The sequence below is a fragment of the Zalophus californianus genome, chromosome 11 (assembly GCF_009762305.2).
Source record: "Zalophus californianus isolate mZalCal1 chromosome 11, mZalCal1.pri.v2, whole genome shotgun sequence".
In the NCBI taxonomy this organism is placed as follows: Eukaryota; Metazoa; Chordata; class Mammalia; order Carnivora; family Otariidae; genus Zalophus; species Zalophus californianus.
The window spans coordinates 49,158,169-49,181,447 of NC_045605.1; the positions used below are offsets into that span (position 1 = coordinate 49,158,169).

At 42.7% G+C, this 23,279-nt stretch overlaps 1 protein-coding gene across 3 annotated transcripts in view; it reads left to right on the forward strand.

Annotated features, from left to right (window-relative positions):
• The window catches only part of RAB30 (RAB30, member RAS oncogene family), a 76,406-nt gene that overhangs the window by 30,473 nt on the left and 22,654 nt on the right, over window positions 1-23,279 (forward strand). Inside the window, exon 1 of one of the 3 annotated variants that reach the window (XM_027580387.1) lies at window positions 3,968-4,080. The exons of 1 other annotated variant lie outside the window; for it this stretch is intronic. The gene's annotated coding sequence lies outside the window, so the exon portion shown is untranslated. Of the gene's footprint in view, window positions 1-3,967; window positions 4,081-4,916; window positions 5,049-23,279 lie in introns of those variants that run through there. One more of the 3 variants, XM_027580385.1, reaches the window with a different exon arrangement.

A 23,279-nucleotide genomic window follows, 5' to 3' on the forward strand; every position in this document is an offset into this window, starting at 1 on the left:
TGTCTAGTTATTTCTCCATGATTATATGCAGGTTAAACATTTTTGGCAAGAATTCTAAATAGCTGATTTTGTATACTTGCCATTGCTGTGTGAGGGGAAGCACATAATGTTAGTTTATCCCCATTATTGGCGATGCTCAGTGCAATCACCTGGCTAATGTGGGGTCTACCAGATTTTGCAATCATAAAGGTGCCATTTCCTGGAGATAGATTTGCTTAAGTCTGGTGCTAAAGTTCTCCCAAATATGTTAACATATATTTATTTTTTTAGAAGATTTTATTTATTTATTTGAGAGAGAGAGTGCATGCATGAACATACAGGGGAGGTGGGACGGGCAGAGGGAGAGAGAGAATCCCAAGGAGACTCCATGCCTAGTGCAGAGCCCGATGCGAGGGCTTGATTTCATGACCCTGAGATCATGACCTGAGCCAAAACCAAGAGCTGGTGCTCAACCAACTGAGCCACCTAGGTGCCCCTATCAACATTTATTTATTAGATACCTACTGCACATCTAGCCTTGCATTTAGTACTGTGATGAATCTAAAAGAATTGCAAAGAATGTTGCCTGTCTGAAGGAGTATGTAGTTTTCTTGAGGTTAAGTTACTCTTTTGAAAACTGACAAAAAGTATAGGAGTGGTGATTCTAAGTTAATAACTAATTTATAAAAACTTTTTATTGATATATATGTAGAGAAAAGTGTACTTGTAAGTGTAATAGCTTGATGATGTTTTCAAACTGAACACAACAATGTACCCACCACCCAGATTAAGAAATGGAATATAGGGGCACCTGGGTGGCTCAGTCAGTTAAGCATTCAACTCTTGATTTCAGCTCAGGTCATGATCTCAGGGTCTTAAGATCGAGTCCCATGTTGGGCTCCACACTGGGCATGGAGTTTGCTTAAGATTCTCTGTCTTCCTCTCCCTTTGCCCCTCCCTCCCCAAAAGAAATGGAATATTAAGCACATCTCAGTAAGTCTGATTTTTTTAAAAAGATTTTTATTTATTTATTTTGAGAGAGAGAGAGCATGAGCAGATAGGAGGGGCAGAGGGAGATGGAGAAGCAGACTCCCCGCTGAGCAAGGAGCCCTATTCAGGACTCAGTCCCAGGACCCTGGGATCATGACCTGAGCCAAAGGCAGACGCTTAACCAACTGAGCCACCCAGGTGCCCATCAATAAGTCTGATTTTTAACCGTGTAGAACTATATCCAAATGATGGTTGACTTTTTGTATACCAACTTATTTATGAGTGACCCAAGGAAATCAATATCATTTTAAGCTTAAAATGGTGTTCCCTAACTTGATTGGTTTGGGGATCCATCCAGCTTGATTCAGAGTAATTTGCACAGTGTCCATCCACAATAGTCTCTCCTCGTTCATTCCTGTCTCAGAACAGAAGATGATCTCTCCTTTCCCATGGGTAGCCTCTCCCCTGTGCATTCCATCCCACCCCTCTTGACTTCCCTGGGTCTGGTCTTTCTTTTTCTTCCTTGTGTTTCTTCCATGTATCATCCGTCTTTGGTTTCTCCTTTCCTTTTGATTCCTTAGCAGTAGTCCTTCTGCTCCTCTTCATGAGGCTGCTATTCTCTCTCTTTCTTTTTTATCACCAAACTTCTTAAAAGACAACCTCCTCTTCCTCTTTAAACCATTCATCCAAATGCCCTTTGAGACTTGGTTTCTTTCCCCACAATTCTAGTGAAGTTCATAAGCAAACTCCAGGGTGTTAAGTCAGCCTTTTTTAAAGCCTTTGTTCTTTTAGATTTCTCCTTCCTATTGAAGTCTTTTTCATTTTTTCTACAAGACTGTCTCCTCCATTGGCTTCTATTTGTGTGCTCTTAGTTTTCAGCTACTACTCTGAGCACCCCTCTAACATTGGACTCCCAAAGAAAGAACAGTAATTCTGGCTTCTTTTGGTATGTCTGAGAATGACATATCTTAGGACCTTTCTTCATGGGTTATGGATCAATAATCTGAATTTATCTATGATTGGAAGATAATGGTTTTAATGGCAACCTCTCAATGAAATGAATGTAAATTCTGTGTAACCGTAGTTTCTTAATGCTGTGCCTGGTTAGAACTCAATATGTGTTTGTTGGAATCATTTAATCATTCAGTTATTCATTTATATGTTCAATAAATATTTACTAAATGTCTAGTCAGTGAATTGATTGTTAAGTTCCACAGTAGGTTACATTTTTTAAATATCTAAACATCTATCTAAATATGTATTCTTTGTCTTTTTTTTTTCTTTTCATTTTTGTTGACTTTTTTTTCCAGTTGAGCAGTTACTAACTATATGACTCTTAGGCAAGTTATTTAATCTCTAGAAATCTTTACTTTTTAAAACAGGGATAACAATGGTATCTCCCTCCTGGGTTGTTGTAAAGATTAGGTGAAAAAAAATGCACAGAGAGCACATAGCACATACTAGGATATAGCAATGACTCGATAAATGTTAGTTATTATTATTCTTGCTGTAATGGGTCAGTAGTGGACTTTGGGCCTCACAGCAAACATCCTGAATTAGGCATTAGTCTTCCCATTTTTCAGAGAGAGTAATGGAGACTCAAGAGGATTTAAATAACTTGCCACAGGTCACAGAGCTAATAAATTGCAGATCTGGGATATCTGATTCATAGCTTGTGCCTTTTACAAAACTATGCAAAAGTATACCAGTATATACTATACTTTCAGCATCTTGTAGGACACTTAGAAGTAAACTAGAAGTCACTTTATAGTGGCTGAAATAAGCTAATGTTGTTCTCATTTGCCTTCTAAAAGGACATACCAAGGAAGTTTTGCCTGATTGGGGTAACTCCAACCCTGATGGTCAGATTAACAAAGATTGTATCTTAAAACCACAGGATCCTAGGGGTTAGAGGATTTTAGGCTTAGAAGGATTTGCCCACCTGATTATTGAATTTTCTTGCTAACTGTCCAGCCAAGGGGTCATTTGATTTATTCTTTAACACTTCCAGTGACAGGGAAGTCATTGTCACCTGGAGGCAGCTCTTTTCCCTTTCCACAACTCTGACTGTCTTTCTCCATCCAACATCCATCTGAGCTTCTCCTATGTCTGCCTTCCACCCATGGGTCCCAGCTTAGTAGTGGATGCCCACATGAAGTACGTGGAACCCCTGTTTCTTAGATCAACCTTTCAGGTTCTTGCTGTTTATTCTCCATTTTCATTCCCAGCAGCTCTTCACCAGGTTGAGCAGCTTCAAGCCTTTAATTTAAAGCTTCCCCAGAAAAAACACAACTGGGTCTACTCTTTCTTCTTGGTGTAAAAGAGAATAAAATGCATGGCTATCTCATGAGCATTTTGCTTTTCCTTCAGTCTTTCTCATTATACTTGTAGTACCACCGTCCACCCAGTTGGTCAAGCTAGGAGCCTAAGGGTTTGTTCCCTCACTATTTACATACAGTCCATCAGCTACTCTTTTCAGTCCTATCTCCAAATATAAAATCCATCCCTTCTACCATCACCCTGGTCTAATCCACCATCATCTCTCCCCTGATTCCTAACTCCGGCCCCTTCCTTGCACACAGCAAGCAGAATTATCTCTTTAAAGCACAAATTCCGGGTGTCTGGGTGGCTCCATGGGTTGTGTCCGAGTCTTGATCTCAGCTCACGTCTTGATCTCAGGGTTGTGAGTTCAAGCCTTGCCTTGGGCTCCACATTGGATGTGGAGCCTACTTAAAAACAAAACAAAATCAAAATCAAAAGCACAAATCAGATCATGTCAGTCCCCCAATTAAAACTCTTCTTTGATTTCTCATTGCCCTTACAACAAAATCGAGATTCTTTTCTGTGGTCAACAAGACCCTGCGTCATCTCAAATATTCTTTCTTCCCCATTATTCATTCAGCCTTGGTCCCTGGTGGCCTTTATGTTCTCTAGACATGACAAGCCTTTTCCTGCAGCCAGCCCTCCCACTTCTTGTAACTTCTGCCTGATCTTTCAGGTCTCAGCTCAAATACCACTTCCTCAGAGAAGCCTGCTCTGATCACTCATCAAAGGCCCTAATCTCATTATTTTGTACCTGTCCTTCAGATCTGCACTGCCTCTCTCAAGAGCGTAAGTTCTTTGGTGACTGGACACAGGTTATCATGTTAGCAACCATATTTTCTGTATGTGGCATAGTAGGTGCCCATAGAAGGTGCTCAATAAATAGCTGCAGAATAAATAAATAGCTCATGATTGACTGGGTGTAAGGGTGTTGGAGTCCTATTAAAAATGGATTCAATTCTGAAGTTGCCATTTCCTGTGTGATTTTGGGCAAATTATGTTACCTCTCTGGGCTTCAGATGCCTTATCTGTACAAAAGCAATCCTATCAAGAGAAAAAGAAAAGCAGTCCTATCTACCTCATGAAATGTTGTGAATATTTTCTTTGGATGTTGTATGAATTAAGATATTGGCTGCAAGTGGTACCTGGCACATCTTAGGAACGGTTTCTGTGGTGTGCCTGGGAGTGCATGACCCATAAGCCTGGGTGTATCATGCCTGTATCTTCTCTCAGGTAACGCTTGCCTGGTTGGGAAGACAGTTCTAACCCTGGATATCAGCTGTTGTGCTGTGTGATGTTCAGTCTGATAACCCAGAGGTGCCAGGGCCAGAGCCTTCACTGGGGTGCTGAAAACAGACCCCAAAACCCTAAACAATCAAACCTGACATTGTGTGGCCCATTTCTTGTCAAGATGGATTGGGATGCTCTGTCTAGACAGTCGTCTCCTTTGGGAAATCATGGTTGCTCTAAGAGGAGGCACATGGTCTCCTGTTAAGAATACAAAATAGGCCTGTGAGCTGCTGGGGAGGGGAGGAGTTGCTGTGAGGTGGGTGGGCCGGTGCAGCAGAGCCTGCAGAAAGGAGCTGTCAGCTTCTGTACTCACAGGCATCTGGGGATCATTGCTGGGAGCCTTCTCCTTCACCCATGCAGTGTCAACAGAGCCCCCCAGTCCATAGGAAGGTACAGATGTCACTGTCAGGCTTCCCAGAGCCAGTGACTCTGTGCCTCCACTGAGGAGTGCTCGGACGACTTGAAAGGTAACCCTGGAACGTGGATAGCCTGCTGGGAAGGGGGGCTGAAGTCTTCGTGCAACTTGTTTGGTCGGTACGATGACCTACGTTATTCTCCTGTCAGTTGTTAAGAGTGAGTATTCTAACATGGGGCTCTAGAATTAGATAGACCTGGTTCAAATCCTGGCGATGTCATGACCTTGGCTGAGTTACTTGACCTCTTGCCTTAGCTTCCCCATCTAAAATGGGGATAATAAGGACTCTCTATCTTATCTGGTCGCTGTGAGGTTTAGATGATATAGTACATGCAGAAATCTTAGTTGAGTTCCAGGCACAGCTGATGTTCAGAAATGATTGTTCTCTTTATTAGGCAGGACAGGTTGGAATTTTGAGTTTATTCCTGAGGAGCCTCACCCATATTGAACTTTGGGCCTTGATTCTCTATTTGCCAGCTAGGTCCCTGGGACAACTTATCTAACCTCTCTGTGTCAGTGTTTTTATCTGTTACATGCAGTTTATAATTCCCACCTCACAGTGAAGGTTACACGAGATCAAAGTGCCTGACACATAGTAAGTGCTCACAATACTCATTTCTTCCACCTTTGGTTATGGAGTATCTGAAATACGGTCCCTTTAAGCTTGTTAAGATTCCCCACTAGCCTGTATGCAGCTGTGTTCAGACAGCTTTGGCAGAAGGAAAGGCTTTTTTTTTTTTTAAATAGACTGTTTCATAATCTGTTGGCTCAGATGTGTTGCTGCTGCACCGTGTGCTTCTCAGGGTCCCTGGGTCCTCCTGCAATCAGCATGTACCTTGCCTCTCACCTAAATGACCTGGAAAGTGACTGCCTTGGAAGATGTTGCTGAATGCAGAATGGATTTTCCTCCCTGCTCTTTGGGGTGAAACTGGCTCAGGGATTCTAGGCTGCAGGGGGGGAAGGGCTGTCGGGCCTGGACTGCAGTTGGACTTAGTGGCCAAGAGTTTTCTGGTTTTCATTAAAATTCTCTGGCTGTCTTTCGGGATTGCTCATTGGATATGACTGTGCACTGGAGGTGGTTGTGCTGTTTTCTTGGCTACACACACCCAGCAAATCACAGTGGCCCTGAGGACGAGAGAAAATTGAAGGTGGAGATCAGGCTGGCTCAGGGGTCTTGCTCAGCAGTCTTTGTGATAAGGCTCCCCTGTCTACAACTGCATATCATGAGTTTTACAAACTCTTCAATACAGATGGGGAAGCAGGCATAGCCAAGCTGGGAATGGGGTGCAGAAAGAATCCTCTCACACCTTACTCTTGATGACAGACTTGCTCTTCAGGGCAGATAGAAGTTTCCTGGCAGCTGTCAGAGGGTCCCCCAAATGTGACATCAATGACTGACATCAGTCTGATCTAATCATTTTTCCTGAGGTGCTTATGCCCAAGGGGATGGGGGTTGAGTGGCAGTTCTCTGAGAGTGACAGACTGATGTAAAGAAGATTCTGTTTTTTGTTTTTTTTTAAAGATTTTATTTATTTATTTGACAGAGAGAGACACAGTGAGAGAGGGAACACAAGCAGGGGGAGAGGGAGAGGCAGAAGCAAGCCTCCCGCCGAGCGGGGAGCCCGATGCGGGGCTCGATGCGGGGCTCAATCCCAGGACACTGGGATCATGACCTGAGCCGAAGGCAGACGCTTAACCACTGAGCCACCCAGGCGCCCCATGAAGATTCTGTTTTTTAAGAGTGAATTGCTGGTAGTTGAAATCTCACTTGAGATTAGAATTTGAATCTGAAAATCTGGTTTCAAATGATGACTTTGCTATTGACTTGCTTTGTGATCTCAGGCCACTTACTTCTGCGGGATACATTATGTAAAGCTTGTGGCATATCATATGGTCTCAGTAAGTGGTAGATGTTAGTATAAAGTGCGCTAGATTTGACCTGTCACTCCAGCTCACCAAGATGTATCCCAGTTCTGTCATCTAAAACATTTGTTCTACATCCCTCCCAGCTTTGTGTCACTTAAGAATTCGAGGCAAATGTGTTCCCTAGGGCAAGCTGACTCTTCTTTCACTGGAAAAATACATCAAAACCATATTATTATGTTTCCCAGTGAGACGCTTACGACATTGGATATGTCATCTCTAGGTAACTTAGTAGAAACAAAAAAGGATTTTTTTCTGTCATTCTTGATGAATAGATTGTGAGAGGGCTGTTTTAATTGATCTTGGGTATAAATGCCATTGACTCCCAAGAGAGCATCACTGAGGCAGCCATTTGCCTTCATCGTAAACTCCATTTCTAGTCTTTTCTCCTTTTCTCTACTCTTCAAACCCTGTGTTCTAGCCAGAGTGGACTACTCACAAAAAAAATAATCACTATGGAACATATCATGTATACCAAAAAGTGTTCTAAAGTGGACTTACAGCTTGAAGAAGAACAATAAAATGAGAATTGTGCATCCACCATTCAACTTATAAAATTGAATATTATTGGTCCCTCAAATGCTGCTTTTGTATCTTCTACCCCCAAATCATGTCCCCTTCTCTCCTTGCCAGAGTCAGTGTTTATCCTGACTTTTGTGTTGATCATTTCCTTACTTTTTTTATGATTAACCACACATGTTTATATTACTAAACTGTTTATTAGTTAGTTTTTTTAAAATAAGGAGCAAGTACAAATCTAGCAAGCTTTGTGAGGAAAGGGCAGTAGTGCCACTACTAGGTTTAAAAATCAGCTCATTTGGGTTCATAGTCTGGCTTTAGCTTCCCTAGAGGTTACAAAAGGTCCTAATGGGGAAGTCATTGGGCAGGGTTGTAAGTGGATCCTAGGAAATTTAAAGCCCCCCATTATTAGGGCATCTGATGGGTCAGGCACTGAATATCTGGTAGGGTGTGGTCACGGAGAATGGACTATTCTGTCTTCTCTACCTCTCATTTCTCCAGCTGTCAGGGAGTAGGTCTGAGCAGAACTCCTCTGTGGGATGAAGTGAATGCCATCAGCTAACCCACACAGCCAGCATGGAAGGGATGATTGAGTGTTCATTAGCACAAGGTCAAGACAAATAGAGTCAGAAAAGAGTCTGGACCAAGTTTACCTATCATTCTTTGGCAAGTTAAAAAGAGAGTATGCAGTTACTATCTATGGAATTTTCTTACCCCTAAATCTAATCAAGCCCTTAAAGCTAACTTTGATTTATTGGAAAGATGGAAGAAATTACACGACACTCCAAGGAAGCAAACAGATAAATGCAGATTGTTGGACGACTGAGTTGGCTTTTGCAACAAGTCAGTGGCATGAAAAAAAATAATGTAACTTAAAAATTATAATCAGCATTATGTATGAATCTTTTTTTGGTTCAGATACTCTCTGTATTAGTTTGCTAATAACAAAATACCACATATTTAACAGAAATTTATTTTAAATTTTTTAGATTTTAATTTTTTTTTTTTTAGGGAGACAGGGATTAGGAGAAAGAGAGAGCACAAGCTGGGGAGAGGGCAGAAGGAGAGAGAGAGAGAGAATCTTAAGCAGGTTCTATGCCCAGCACGTAGCCCGACTTAGGGCTTGATCTCATGACCCTGAGATTATGACCTGAGCTGAAATCAAGAGTTGGACGCTTAACCAAGTGAACTGCCCATATACCCCAGAAATTAATTTTCTCATTGTGCTGGAGGCTGGAAGTCCAAGATCAAGGTGCTGGCAGGTAGATTTTCCCTGAGGTCTCTCTCTTTGGCTTAGAGATGGTCTCCCTCTTCCTCCTTCTTCCCATGGTTGTCCCTCTGTATACATGTGGCCCCAGTGTCTCTCTATATGTCCTAATCTGTTTTCTTCTTATAAGGGTATCAGTCATGTGGGATTAGAGACCACCCTGAAGGCCTCATTTTAACTTAGTTCCTTTTTTAAAGGCCCTATCTCCAATTATAGTCACATTCTGAGGTACTGGGGCTTAGGGCTTCAACATATAAATTTGGGGGTCAGGGGAGACACAGTTCAGCCCATAATAGTCTAATCATAAAAAAGCATTTTTGAGATGTTGGGGAAATTTTATTATGGACTGATATCAGGGGGTTGCTGTTAATTTTTCTAGGTATGATAATAGTATTGTGATGTTAGAGAATGGATAATAGAGAGGTGGGTTCTGAAGTACATTGAAATGAAATGATATGATATGGAATTTGTTATAAAACATTTGAACAAAGGAAAAATAGAAAAAAGGGGGTAGATTAAGTTAACAGACCAAAATGTTCATTTGTTGAATCGGTGATGAGTATCAAGGGCCTACTTTTCAGTATGTTTGAAAATTTTATAATCATATATTTAAAATATTTAGATCAACAACACCAAAGAGGGTTTAATGGCAGTAGGGTTTTTAGTGATGAACGTCTTCAATATGTCTGTCCCTTGAGCTCTACTTCTTCCAGTATGGTGGTAGTCATTTTGGGGTCCTCCACTGATGGTCTCTACTAGTCCTCTGTTTCTTGTATACCACTTGGTGAAAGATATCCTTCAAGAACTTCTTAGGTGAATGGAATGTGAATTTCTGAGATCTCGTATATCTGAAAATATTTTTGTTCTCTTCTCACACTTGATACATAGTTTGGTTAGAAGTCATTTTCCCTCAAAATTTTGAAAGTATTGCTTCATTGTCTTGTTTTTATTGATTATGGTGAGAAGTTGGAAATGTGTTAATTTCTCATTCTTTGAATATAGCCTGTTTGTTTGATTTTTCTCCTTTCTGACAGCTTATATAATCTTTTCTTTGTCTGTGGTTTTCTGAAATTTCACAGAAATTTCACACTGTGTTTAGTGTGTGGGACCCTTTGAATCTGGCAACCTGCATGCCTTAGTTCTCCAAAGTTTTATCAAATTATATTACAATTTTTTTCTTTTTTTCTCTTCTTTCTTGGGAATTTTATTTTTTTTTAAAGATTTATTTTTAGAGTGTGTGCACACATGTGCAAGTGGGGGAGAGAATCTTAAAGCAGACTCCCTGCTGAGCAAGGAGCCTAATGAGGGGCTCTATCTCATAACCCGTGAGATCATGACCTGAGCAGAAACCAAGAGTTGCTGCTTAGCCGACTGAGCCACCCAGGTGCCCCCTTGGGGATTTCTTTTATTCAGATATTGGACTTTCTATACTGGTCCTCTAGAATATTCTTAACTTCTGCTGATTTCCATATCTTTGTCTTGTGATTCTACTCTACAGAAGATTTTCTCAACTTAATCTTTCAATCCTTGGGGCGCCTGGGTGGCTCAGTCAGTTAAGCGACTGCCTTTGGCTTGGGTCATGATCCCAGGGTCCTGGGATCGAGGCCCGCATTGGGCTCCCTGCTTGGCAGAGAGCCTGCTTCTCCCTCTCCCTCTGTCTGCTGCTCTGCCTACTTACGCTCTCTATCTCTGTTAAATAAAAAAAAAATCTTTCAATCCTCTTATTGAGGTTTTTTTAGTTTCTGTTTTTGTTTTTAAATTTCTGCTACTAAGTTGTCAATTTCCAAGAGCTCTTTTTTTGTCCTGTTGGTGTTTCCTTTATATAGCATTCTATTTTCATTTCATGGCTATAATTTTATTTCATTTTTGTGAGAGTATTAATGGTATTTCCCTCCTGCCCTGCTCCCTGCCTCATATAGTATCTATTTCCTTCAAGCTGTTTGTGTGTGTGTGTGTGTGTTTGCTGTGGTCTGTATCTTCATTAGAGGCTTTCCCATGATGTCACTCTGAATGTGATCCTTGGCTGTGTGGTCTAATTAAGGGTGGGGGTAGGGAGAGGGTAGGTTAAAAAAACAAAAAACAAAACCAACTGTTAAGACCTTGAGTGGTAAATGAAGGAAGCCACTCACAAAATACCACAGAATATGTGATATCATTTATATGAAATTTCCAGGATAGGCAAATCTGTAAAGACAGAAAATAGATTAGTGGTTGCCTGGGGAGAATATGGATGGAGTGACTGCTAATGGGTAATGCTTTCTTTGGGGTGATAAAAATGTTCTAAAATTGATCATGGTGGTGGTTATAGAACTCTGTGACTATACTAAACACCACTGAATTGTACATTTTAAAAGAGTGAATTGAGTGAGTTTATCTTAATAAAGTTTAGTATTTTAATAAACCATTCCAGTGGTGATGGTTGTACAGCTCTGTGAATATACTAAAAACCATTGAATTGTACACTTTAAAAAGGGTGAATTGAGTATGTGAGTTATATCTTTATGAAGCTGTCAAGAAAACCAAAAAGCTGTCAGGAAACTGAGTATGGGCTGGAGATCATTAACTGGGGGCCTCACTGAGGTGTGATGGGGGTGGGCTGTTTGTTGGAAACCCCTGAGGCAGCATCTTCAGGTTTAGGAGTCTTCCCATCTCTTTGCTGGGAGGGGGAGGAGGGAAGTCTCTAGAGGAGAGGGCCTAGGAAACTGTTGTACTTCACCTTCACCAGACATAGTGCCTTTGTCTTTTTTATATTCCCCGTTAACCATACTGGGTACTCCTGGACCAGAGCCATTCTTACTTTTTATTATGGAAAATTCCAAAGATTACAAAGTAGAGAGGATAGTGCAACGAATCCTCATTTTCCTATCACCCAGGTTCACCAGTGGTCGCTTCATGGATATTTTTGTTTCATCCGTGTTCTCCTACCCCCTTTCCCCAGATTATTTTAAAAGCAATACTGGGCATTTCTGTTTTATGCTCCCTAGCATCTAAGCCTCCAGAGTTCTGTCAGTGAGGAGAAGGATCTAGGGATTTAACTTCTGTTCAAGCAGCTCTCCCTGTTTTCTTCTTCATCACATCCTGCCCTGCTGCTCTAGGACACGCGATTACTGCCAGTCCTGGGCCAGGTAAGGACTCCGTGGTTCCCAGCAGCTGCACACTCAGCTTTTCCTGCCTCTGTTTTAGGATTCAGATTTCTTTCATCTGCGGTCAGTTACTACTTGTTCGTCTGTTTCCCAAACTTCCAAAATTTGACACCATTATCTTCTCTTTCCCTGAACTTGAACAGTTTTGTTATTCAGACAAAAAAGTCTCTACTGGATTTTTGTAGGGTTTCAGGAGCAAGTGAAATTAGATGCAGCTGTTCAGCATGCTACTTTCTCAGGAAGATCAGCTGCTCCTTTTTTTTTTTTTTCCAGATTTGCTCTATCCTACCTGATTTGACTCAAACCTAGAACCCTATTGGTAGGTAGGTAGGTAGGTAGGTAGGTAGGTAGGTAGGTAGATAGATAGATAGATAGATAGATAGATAGATAGATAGATAGATAGATAGATTTGCCAGGAAAGCTCCTTTCCAATCTTTTGAGAACTAAGAGGAATCTTCTTATTTTTAACACTCCTCTCTTTTGACCTGAAGCCCAGGCAGAGTTAAGGAGTGCCTGCCTTTGTGTTTCACTGGCATTTCGCACCCATCTCTTATTATAGAATTGTCTGCTTGGGAGCAGGACTATGTCTTGTTTCTCTGTGTCCTGAGCACAGTGCCTCACTCCCAGTAAACATTGGTTAACTCACAGAGTGGAGAATTGAGCCCTGCGCCTCCAGGGTGGCGACAGACAAGCGTACTATGCCCCCTTCCTCCTGGTCCCTTGCAGGCACTACTGTTTGGTAAATATTAAGGAGGGAAACATCCCTAGTTGGCTCGTTATGCAACGCCATTCCCTTTGCTTTTAAGTCTGGTGTTTTTTCACCCAGTCAGCATGTTGGAGAGGGAGGGGGGCCCATATATGAGTATAAACATCCTACCATAGAAGGACTCCAGCAGAGATGGGTTCTTTCCCTCCCTCCCTAGATAGAAAGGCTTGTGGTCTTCACTAAAGGAGGCGGTTTGTTCTGTCCCGACAGCTACTTCTGCAAAGTCTCCCATTACTTTTCCTTTTGGACCACGTACCAGGAGAATTTTTTAAATTGCTGATTACATTGTTTAAAAAAATCTGATGTTAAAATATTATCTAGGAGAGGTCTTGTTCAAGTGCAAACATACAACTTTAAAAGGGTAACAGTGACCTCTTGTTTTTTTCAAATACATTCCTTAAAATGCTACAGATAGCCTCCAGGGGGAAAGGGACAGAGAACTAGTGGGCAAACAAATTTGGGATACAGGATTAAACACACTTAAATAGGGTTCCGTACTTCGGGACTTGTCAGAGCCTCCCTCCTGTGAATTGTGAATCTCCTAGAGGGGCATGCAATAGGCTGCATTTTCTCAGTTTATCTTACTTTCTGTCAGAGGATCAGGAACATTTTGGTGTTAAGTTTTGTGGAAAACACACAACTCTGGAAACAGCCCCTTGGCTCTTTAAGGTCCGGGTGAAATGCCGCTTCCTCTAAGGCTTTCCTGAATTTCCCCAGAGATATATAACCCTTTTCTTCTTTGAATTGTCTTGCCTTCATCTGTCTCCCTGCCTCTTCCGTTACCCCCCCCCACCCCCGCCAGTAGATCATAAACTCCCTGTGCATGTTGTGTCACTTCTGCATCTGGGACCTTACCTGGCACAAAGGTGCTCAAGACATGTATTCGGTACTGCACTGGTGCCTTAGCTAAGTCATCCTCAGAGTTCAGAGGACACGGTCACGGGTGGGAACTCAAGACAGGTCTGGAGCTTGGGACCCTCACTGATCAAGGATATGGATGGGGGAGGACAGCAACGACCCAGGGCCAGTGTCCTAAAAGGACAGAATAGGAAAGCAAAGGACCCAGGAGATGCTGAGAATATAAAATCAAATGTACTGATGGCTGGTTATATATACCAGACACCTGTGGTCAACTTTGAATATTTAAACTTCATTCTATCCCTTCAAGTAGGTGATATTCTTCCTACTTCATAGATGAAGAAATGGACATCAGAATGGTGAAGTAGAAGTAAGTACTGGGGCGCCTGGGTGGCTCAGTCGGTTAAGCGTCTGCCTTCGGCTCAGGTCATGATCTTGGGGTCCTGGGATGAGACCCTTGTCCTGCTCCCTGCTCATCAGGGAGTCTGCCTCTCCCTCTCCCTCTGGCCCTCCTGCCCTGCTCATGTGTGTATGCGCGCTCTCTCTCTCACATACATACATACATACATACATACATAAAATCTTAAAAAAAAAAAGGAAGTGAGTACCTATATGCAGCAGGCACTGTGTTGCTGAGGATACAAAGATGAATAGAATTCAGTCTTTTCCTTCAGGGAACCCTTGTTTTATGGCATAGATAGTCCTGTAAACAAATAAGCAATGGGGTGAGTGCAGTGATGAAGCTATGATTGGGGTAATATGGGAGAACCTACCTGAACAAGGTGGAGTGAGGGTGCAGAGACTGAAGGGACCAAAAGACAAAGCATGGGGTGAGAGATATCATGGTAACTTCATTGTCCTCGGCAGGAAATGTGAGGTAGGCTAGGAGTGAGGAGAAGCTGATAGGATGTTGTGAACAGCTTGAAGCATTTCAGACCTGGTTTTGAAAACCACGGGTTTGTAGAGTTTTCAGCCAAAGAGCAAACTGTCCAGCATGTTTCAGATACATACCCAGGGGGTGGGAGGTGGTTGTATTATTCCCAATTTCTAGGTAGGGGAGCTGAGGTTTGGAAAGTGACTTGCCCAAGTTTACTTAGTGTGTTAAGAGTTGGAACAGAGCCACAATTTCAAGCCAGATCCACCTTGATCTTTGTACTACTAAGCTACCTCTCAGAGTAACAATGGACAACAACTGTATTGAATTTCTGACTGAAAAGTACTCTTACTCTCACTCCGATACTTGAATCAGAGAATAGTTTTAAGACTTCATATGATCAAGAGCCAAATTTATGTGGTACTAGTTCTTAGCACTATAAAAGTTCAAAGAAGGAGAGATCAGGGAGCAATTCCTGGGGGAGATGACATCTATATTGCCCTGAAGGAAGAGATAAACTAGAACAGGTAATGGGAAGCCAGGTGTGAGAAAGGCGATGCTGTGCCACCGTGTGGTGGGGCAGGAGTGGGCCTGGGAAACAGATGACGAGAATCCACTTCTTGGCATCATCACAGTCTCTTGCTTCCTGAGATAGCTGTGTAAAGAAGAGAGAAACAAATAACCATGTACCTCAATTCCCGTCTTTGCTTTTGCTGAATATAAACACACAGCTGGTGTTAAAAACATATTTCTTACTTCCTTCTTACAACCGCGGGAGAGTTGATTCAACAGTGTGCCCCCTTACACTGCCCTGTGATTTATCTCAGTCCCACTCTGAATATATAAGGGAAACAACGGAAGGTCCTACAGCTAGTAGAACCACAACCAGGTGTGCAAATAGAAATGACATTTGCCAGTCTGTGGAATGAACAGAGCTTGCTTCTATAGAAAGGGGTGTATGTTTGTGTTGGTGCCCCAGGGTTCTCTTAAGATTCCTTCTGACTCTGTTCTGATTATCTTGAGGCCTGGAATTGGGATCTTTTGTAAATGCTACTGTATTATATTACAGTCAGTGGTGTGGCGAAAAAAGAATGTGCTTATGAGTCAAAACAGTTCTGGATTAGTATCCTAGCTCCCCAGACTACCAATTCTTTTACCTTGGGCACATTATTAATTTTGTTAAGATTAAGTCTTGTAGATTTTTGATCTTGTAATTATGCCCCTTCTCTCGGCCATCAGCAGATTTACCCTCATCACTGGATAATTCTCAGTAGCAAATAAACATGCCTCTGTATTTCTTATCTGAAAATAAATAACAACCCCCTCCCCCCACCATCTGAAATCCCAAAATGTTTTCTAATTTTGTCCCTTAACTATTCCAAAATAAATTCACTAATTGGTTTACACCTCTGTTGACATTATATCCCCCTCTAGCTGTCTTCAAGTTCCTTTTCTCAGTAAAACTTACAGGTTGTCCATAGTTTGGGTTTTGACGCCTTTCTCTCACTCTAATCTCTTCCCATTGTTCCACCAGGACTACTCTTGTCAGTGTCAATCAGTGAATGACCTTCATGTGACCAAGTCGGTTTCTTTTAATCTTACTTTTCTCAGCAGCATTTGACAAGATTTATTGCTGTTTCCTTGGACACTCTACTTTCCTGGATCTCTTCCTACCTCTCTGGGCTCTCCTCCTTCCCTTCTCCCCCTCTAAATGGTGATGTGCTCCATGTTCGGAAACAGCCCCCTTCTCGTCTCTGAGATATAGATATCCTCGTCTAATCCAATGACTTTCAATAGCATCCATTTGCTAATGACCTTCAAATTTGTATCTTTATCCTCAGACTTTCTCTGGAACTCCAGACTCATGTCCAGGTAGACGCCTAAGAGGCATTGTACAATTCACGTGGCTGAAAGAGAACTCTTGACTCTGTCTCCCCTCAAAACTTGTTCTTCCTTCAGTCTTCCCCACCTCAGTAAGTGGTGCTACTATCTCCCCCGCTCAAGTGCTCAAGCCAAAATAGCCAGGCATTGCTTTGATTTCTTTCTTTCTTCCCTATCATTATCCGCTCCGTCAGCAAGTCCTATCTTTTCTGTCTTCAGAAGCATCCCCAAATATATCCCCTTCCCACCATCTCCACCACCCCACACCCTAGTCCAAGCCATACCACCCTCTACCTAGACCACTTGCAATGGTCTCCTAACTGGACGTCTTGCTTCTACTTGTATCCATACCATCACACCCTCCATCACAGAGACCAGAGAAATCTTTAGCACTGTTTCTCAGTTTGTGCCACACTCCCCTCCCCCCTCCCCACCCCAGGTAGCCTCCCATTGTACTCAGAATGAAATCCACACTCCTCACCCTGGCCTACCGAGGTCTCTGTGGCCTGCCCTGTGTCACTCACTCAGCCTGCTTCTCATGGACAGTGCAGCAGCCTCACTGTGCTGGCTTTGGTTCCTTCAACTTGCCGAAGTCCATTCTCATTTTAGGGCCTTTGCCCTAGTTCTTCCTTCAGCGTGAAATACTCTTCCTCCAATCTGCATGTGCTTGATCTTTCTTGTTCAAATCTCATCTTAACTATAGCCACCTCAGAGACCTTCTCTGACCTCCCACTTGAAAATCGCTGTCTAGTCTCTCCGTTCCCTTCTTCCTATTTTAGTTCTCACCCAGTTCTCTACACGTGAGAACTTGGCAGTATCAGATACTTTCCTTGTTCATTAATGTATATGCTCATTTCCCCATTCATTCATTGCTCTTTTTGTTGCCCAACTGGAATGTATACTCTCTGAAGTGGGGGGACTTTTTCTGTTGGTTTATTGCTGTATCCTCTGCTCCTGGATCAGTATTCGCACATGGTAGGTGCTCACTAGAAATATGTGGGGTGGGGAATATGTTTTCCTCATCTGTAGCACGGAGAGGCTAATACTTATGTCTCAGACTTGTTTAGGACTTACACTGTCAAACTTGATAATGCACATGAAGTGAATAGTTCTGTGTCCAGCGTATTGTATTTAATAAATAGAAAATATATTATTTTTTAAGTATCTGGCTTATCATAGACACCCAACAAAGATTAATTCTCTTTCTTTCTTACAGTCTGGGTCTCCTGTAGTATTTTATTTTATTTTTTTTTTTTTTTCAGAGACTGTGGACTCCTGTGGTATTTTATATTGAAATAGCTTGCATTCTCAGCAAGGTGAAAGGTAGTCCCCAATCAGCTATGACACTACATTTTTCTGAAGAAGAGGTTTAAAAAGTACTACTCAGTGAATAGTCAGCATCAGCTAGTTTAGAACCATTACTAATGTCACTTCTGTCCCCATCCCCTAATACACACAGACACTGCATTATAACAAGGTTTGGCTTTCTCCTGGGAAATCATAATTTTCTTCTTCTCTTTGGTTATATGATCCTTTCCAATTAACTCTCCTTAGAGTCAAAGTGTTTGGGGATTTGATTTCTAAATCCTGGTGTTTAGGTTCTCTGAAAAGTATTTCCAGCTTTGTGGGTTCTGATGAATATTTCTTTTGCATTTATATAATAAATATTTAGGGTCGACTGAATGCCAGGCAATGGGGATACGGTTAAGAATTCATGGGGGCCTCTGTCTTAAAGGTCTAGTGGGGGAAGTAGGATACGTAAATCAACGAGGATAATAAAGTGTCTATGAAGAGTCTTAACAGAACTTCGTGGAGGCAGAAAGGAGGGAGTGGCTAATCCACTTGGAGGGGGAAGGAAGGTTTCAGAGATCTGTGGTTGCTCACCAGCCAATAAGGAGAGAATGGCTGTGTGAGTAAAGGTGTGGAGGAGTGAAGCTGCCTTTGGGTCTGCGCTCTGGGAGCCTGGCATGGCTGCATGCTCACAGTGGCAGTGGTCACTCAAGGGTCACGAGAAACAAAACTAGAGAGAGGAGCAGGGACTGAGTCATGGATGGCTCTGTATGCCCTGCTAGAGAATTTGAACTTTCTCCAACAATAGCAATAATAGGAACAGCGCGTAACTCTTGCCGAGTACTTCCTATGTGCCAGACTCTTTTCTTTGTTCTTTATTGATCCCTTTCATCCGCACCACGACCCTATGAGGTGGGTACTGTTGCTATCCCTGTTTACAAATAAAGAAACGCAGGCACTAAGAGGATAGGGAATTTGCCCAAGGCCATTTAGTTCATAAAGGGCAGAGGCAGGACTCAGTCAGGCAGTTTGGCTCCAGAGTTTGCTCTCTTCACTGGGGCACTGTACTTCCGCTCACAGCTTTGTGTGGGCAGCCAGCAGCCCCTGAGGAGATTTAAGTGTGGGAATGATGCGGTCAGATTGGTTCTTTGGAAAGGCTGCCGTGGAGGTGCATTGCATCTTGTACCTGGGTTAGCTTCTAAAAGCCTCTAAGGCGAAAGATTGCAGTTACCTTTGTCCTTGAAGTGAGGAGTATTTGAGTGAGGCTTGCTATGCTAGCAGTAGCATCTCATGTCTCACTCAGCTCAAGGCCCCAGCCTTTCCCCTAGCCTTGGAACAGAGGGCAGTCTTTGGTAGAATGCATGTACGAGATGAATAGTCGGTTTGTGTTGAGGGCCCCTGTTGTTCAAAAAGCACAAAAGCGTCACACTCCTGCAGAAACTGAGCCCCTCCGTAGTGACAGCCGACTCAGCCTCCCCTCTTACTCTTTCCAGGCCCACACTCACGGAGGGGGCGCAGAGCTCATGCTCTGTTTGGTGATTTTCCCCATCTCTGTGTCTCTTGTGGAAAGAGTCCACGTGGCCTGGATGTGGGTTGTGGGCAGCTGCTGCCAAGGTAGGAGAGGCTGGCCTTAATGAAGGTCAGGACGGTGGACAGGAGAAAAAGGATGTGAGAGATAGAAAGGAGGTTAAATATTCTGGGCCTAACGGCCAACTGGATCTGTTCCCTTCATGCTTTTTTCTGATGTGAAAGCTTGGTACATTGTTGTATTTTTTTGTTTTCAAACTCTGGTAAAATTGCTTCCAGTTTCCAACAGTGTCAGCTTTGGTAGCACAGAATTCTCCCTGCTCCTGACTTACGGTTACTGAAATAGGCCTAAGAGTCTCTGCAAGTGTTGAGGAACTTTGATCAATCCATCTGTTGTGACAATGGCGCAATAGGCCCGTTTTTTGTTTACAAATAGACATTCTGTTAGGTAGATTCTCCTGATAACGCTTGAGAATACCCACTGCTGGGTTCTCTTGCAGGTCTTATGGGAAGTTCACTGAGTTTTTAAAAAAAAAATTGAAATGATTTTGTAACTGGTTTAAAGAAAACATTGACATGATTACAGTGATAAAAACCAAACCAAACCACCTAGTGCATAGGAAAAAGAGGGAGGAACACATCAAAATGCTGACAGTGATTGTGTTCCTTTCGGTAATTTATTTTCCCCTTCTCTGTGTTTTCCATGTTTTAAAAATGTGCCTCTGGTACACACAAAATGTCAAAAACTTGTAAAAAAAAAAAAAAAAGGACAAAACTTAAAAAATAAAAAAGCTCCCTGTGTTCCCCAAATCCTAACATAACCCATTCTTCCTTTTGAAATGTCCTTGTTCACATACATGCTTATTCTTCATAGCTGCAGTCCTGAGAAATGCAGCTTTGTGTATTCTCTTTATTTTATAGCCTGTTGTCAACATTATTTCATATTTCCACATAGTTTTCATAATTGGCATTTCTAATGGCTGCCCCGCATTCCATGGTGTTGATGTTCCATATTGAACGATCCCTTGTTGGACATTTGGATTGTTTCCAGTTCTTTTAGATAAGACGTAATGAACACTTTTGTTCATTTAGCATTTTGAGTTCAGTTCTTTCCTTAAAGTAAATTCCCAGCAGTGAGCTCACTGCATGAAAGGTTTGAACTCTGCTACGGTTTTTGGTTTGTACCTATTAAGAGCCTGTTTCCTAGAAGAGCAAATTGAATGTGGATGGTCACTAGCTGTGTACGTGTGTGTCTGTCCCATGTTTCCCTCAGAGTATCGAGCCTCGATGATATTTTAATAAGGTATATTATCTCTAAATGTCATGTTTATTGAAGAAAATTTAGAGAAGATATAAATATATAAAGAAGAAAATAAGCTATCCATAATCCTACTACTCAGAGGTGAGGTAAGCATTTTAAAAATGTATTTCCTTCCAAGTATATATTTCATAATGTTACATCATGTGGCTCAAAGAAAAACCAAAACAAAAATATAACCTCTTCTCTGTCATATAGAGGTTTTACTCCTTTCTCCATTCTGGAGCCAATTCTAAGTAATACTGGAATGAACTTTCTTGGGAATAAATCTTTGTACACATCTTGGCATCACTCCTTAGGAAAATTCCCAGAAGCAGAATTGTTGGATCAAAGAGTATGGACATTGTTAAGGCTTTTGATGAATATTGAAAACTTGCTGTTGAGGAATGTTGTGCCACTTGATATACTTCACCTGTTTAGAAATTCATGGTAGTCTGGCTGGGTGACATGGAGCTTCGGGCTGGGCCTGAGCCAGCTTAGTGCGGTAGGGACAAAGGTGGTGCCAAGGAGGAATTCAAGCTACATTTCTGATAGAACCTCTGCAGGCCTTGGTGACAGATGGCTTATGGCATGCTGTGTGTGTGTGTGTGTGTGTGTGTGTGTTTTGAGGGGCCATGTTGAGGGACAGTTTCACATAGGAATTTGCCAGGATGCAGGTAAGATAATTTACAGGGAAGCATTTGCAAACCTCCGTTGCTTTATAGATGTAAAAGCTTATTGATAGTAACAGTAACTAAGAAATCCCCTCCTCCCCCACGGGGCTGTTTCAAGGATGAAATGGCTGGTGTCTGTAAAATACATAGGCCCAACACAAATAGTCATTCTCATGAGGACCTGGCACAAACTTGAGAGCCAAACTTGGGAGAATTCCTGTATTTTATTCTCATCCATTTGAGTCCCAGACCATGTGGACACTTGCTGCCCTTTCACTTTTTCTCATGCTTCCAGTGAGGAGGGAATCTGTTTTTTTTTTTTTTTTTTTTTTAAAGATTTTATTTATTTTTTTGAGAGAGAGACAATGAGAGACAGAGAGCACAAGAGGGAAGAGGGTCAGAGGGAGAAGCAGACTCCCTGCTGAGCAGGGAGCCTGATATGGGACTCGATCCCGGGACTCCAGGATCATGACCTGAGCTGAAGGCAGTCGCTTAACCAACTGAGCCACCCAGGCGCCCGAGGGAATCTGTTTAAACAGCTGAAGGGAAGGGTCCAGCCTGGAGTGACAGTCTTCTGGCTGGGAAGGAGACACCTCTGTCCTCGAAAGGCTGTGGGTCCCCAAGGCTTGGGAAGTGCTGGAGCCCACCTGTGGGCTGCAACCCTGCCCCCTGGCTGCCTGGCAAGGCTGCTTTGTGTGCTCAGCCTGGGGGAGGAGACTGAGGATGCCGATAAGGAGGCCCTTCCGGTCCAGCCAAACAGGCACAGGAAGGCTTCTGCAGAGGAGAGATTAGACGCAGTCTCCAACTTAGAGAACACAACGGGGCGGGCATTAGAACAAACCCCCGGAGCACTTTGAGGGCGATATTGTTTATTGTTGGAGAGGGACAGTGGAGGGAGCCCAGCCTGCTTGTGCAGAAGACGGAAACAGCAAGTTGGGTCTGGAAAGACCTTTTTTAGAGCAGTTCCACAAACATGTTTTGCATAAAGAAGCTCCCGTTTTGGAAAGGGATTAATGAGTGGGAAAAGTATCTTTTCTTTTCCCTCAGGAAACAAGGTGCCAGTATTTCCTGGCGCATCTGAGACTCTTTGTCAAGCACCTGGGCCTGAGTGCTATGGTGCAAAACAAACTAGTTCTGCCTGGGGAGCTAAACGAATGGGGGACCATCTCTCCTCCTCTCACCTCTGAGGAAAATCAGATCTGTGCTCAGTGCAGGGACGCTTTCTCACTAGGGAAGGGGAAAGAGCACTATGACTTCAACAAGAGAATTCAGACATTTGCTTCGGGTAGTGCCGAGGAAATGCTGTTTCATGGATTAACTTTCATTTTCCCTACTTGCCTGGTATCCCAAATCTGTTGCGTGTTTCTGGGAAATAGGAAGATATAAAAGGTGATATATACAAAGAATAAAAGGAAATGTTTTATTGTGGAGATCTCAGGCCTATTTTATTTTTTATTTTTATTTTTACCATGTCTGAAAAAATATTCCCCGGGGCTGCTTTTGAGCTCTCTCCCACCCATGGGTCCATGGCAGCCTCCTCTGGTGTTTATGCCTGCAGCCTTGCCCAGTAGGGATTTATACTTGCAGACCTAGTCTGTCTGGGTGGCAACTCTGAGCTGGAGTCAGGGGCCCCGGGTGTGTGCTCTTCTAGCTCTGTTGTTCACATGCTGTGTGGCCTGAGGCAAGTCACTCTTTTGATTTCAAATCCCATTTCTGTGAAATGGGGAGAAAAAGATAGGCTCCTCCTCCTTCCTCAGGAGGATTCTGTGTCGGAGGCAGTGAGTAATTTCCGAGCTATGATTCCTGATACATATGTGGGAGAGTTTTGTTTTTACTGGTGAAATAAACAGACTATGGTTCTATCCGTTGGTTTTGGCTGCCATGCAATGGAGGCTTGGTTTTGAGGGAAGCTGGTATGAAAGAATGAGTCCGCCATGTAGGGACTTACTGGGCTGGGACATGATTTAATAGAGAAAGCTGTGGCACACACAGTGAGCTGGGAAGGGCAGCCCCACAGGCTGGTTGGGACATTCCTTCCCTGTCATGCAAGGGGGTGCAGCAGAGCAGAGAAAGAGAAAGACTGAAAGATAGAAACAGAGCACCCCAGATTTTTTTTTTTAAATAAGGACTTCTCTCACTGTATTAGGAAAACTGTCTTGCCTTGCATGCACTACCGCAGACTGAGAGGAAGATCAGAATACAATTTGTTGAGTTGGAGGTTACCCTCCTTCCTACAGCTAGATATGACAGCCTTCCCAGGAGCA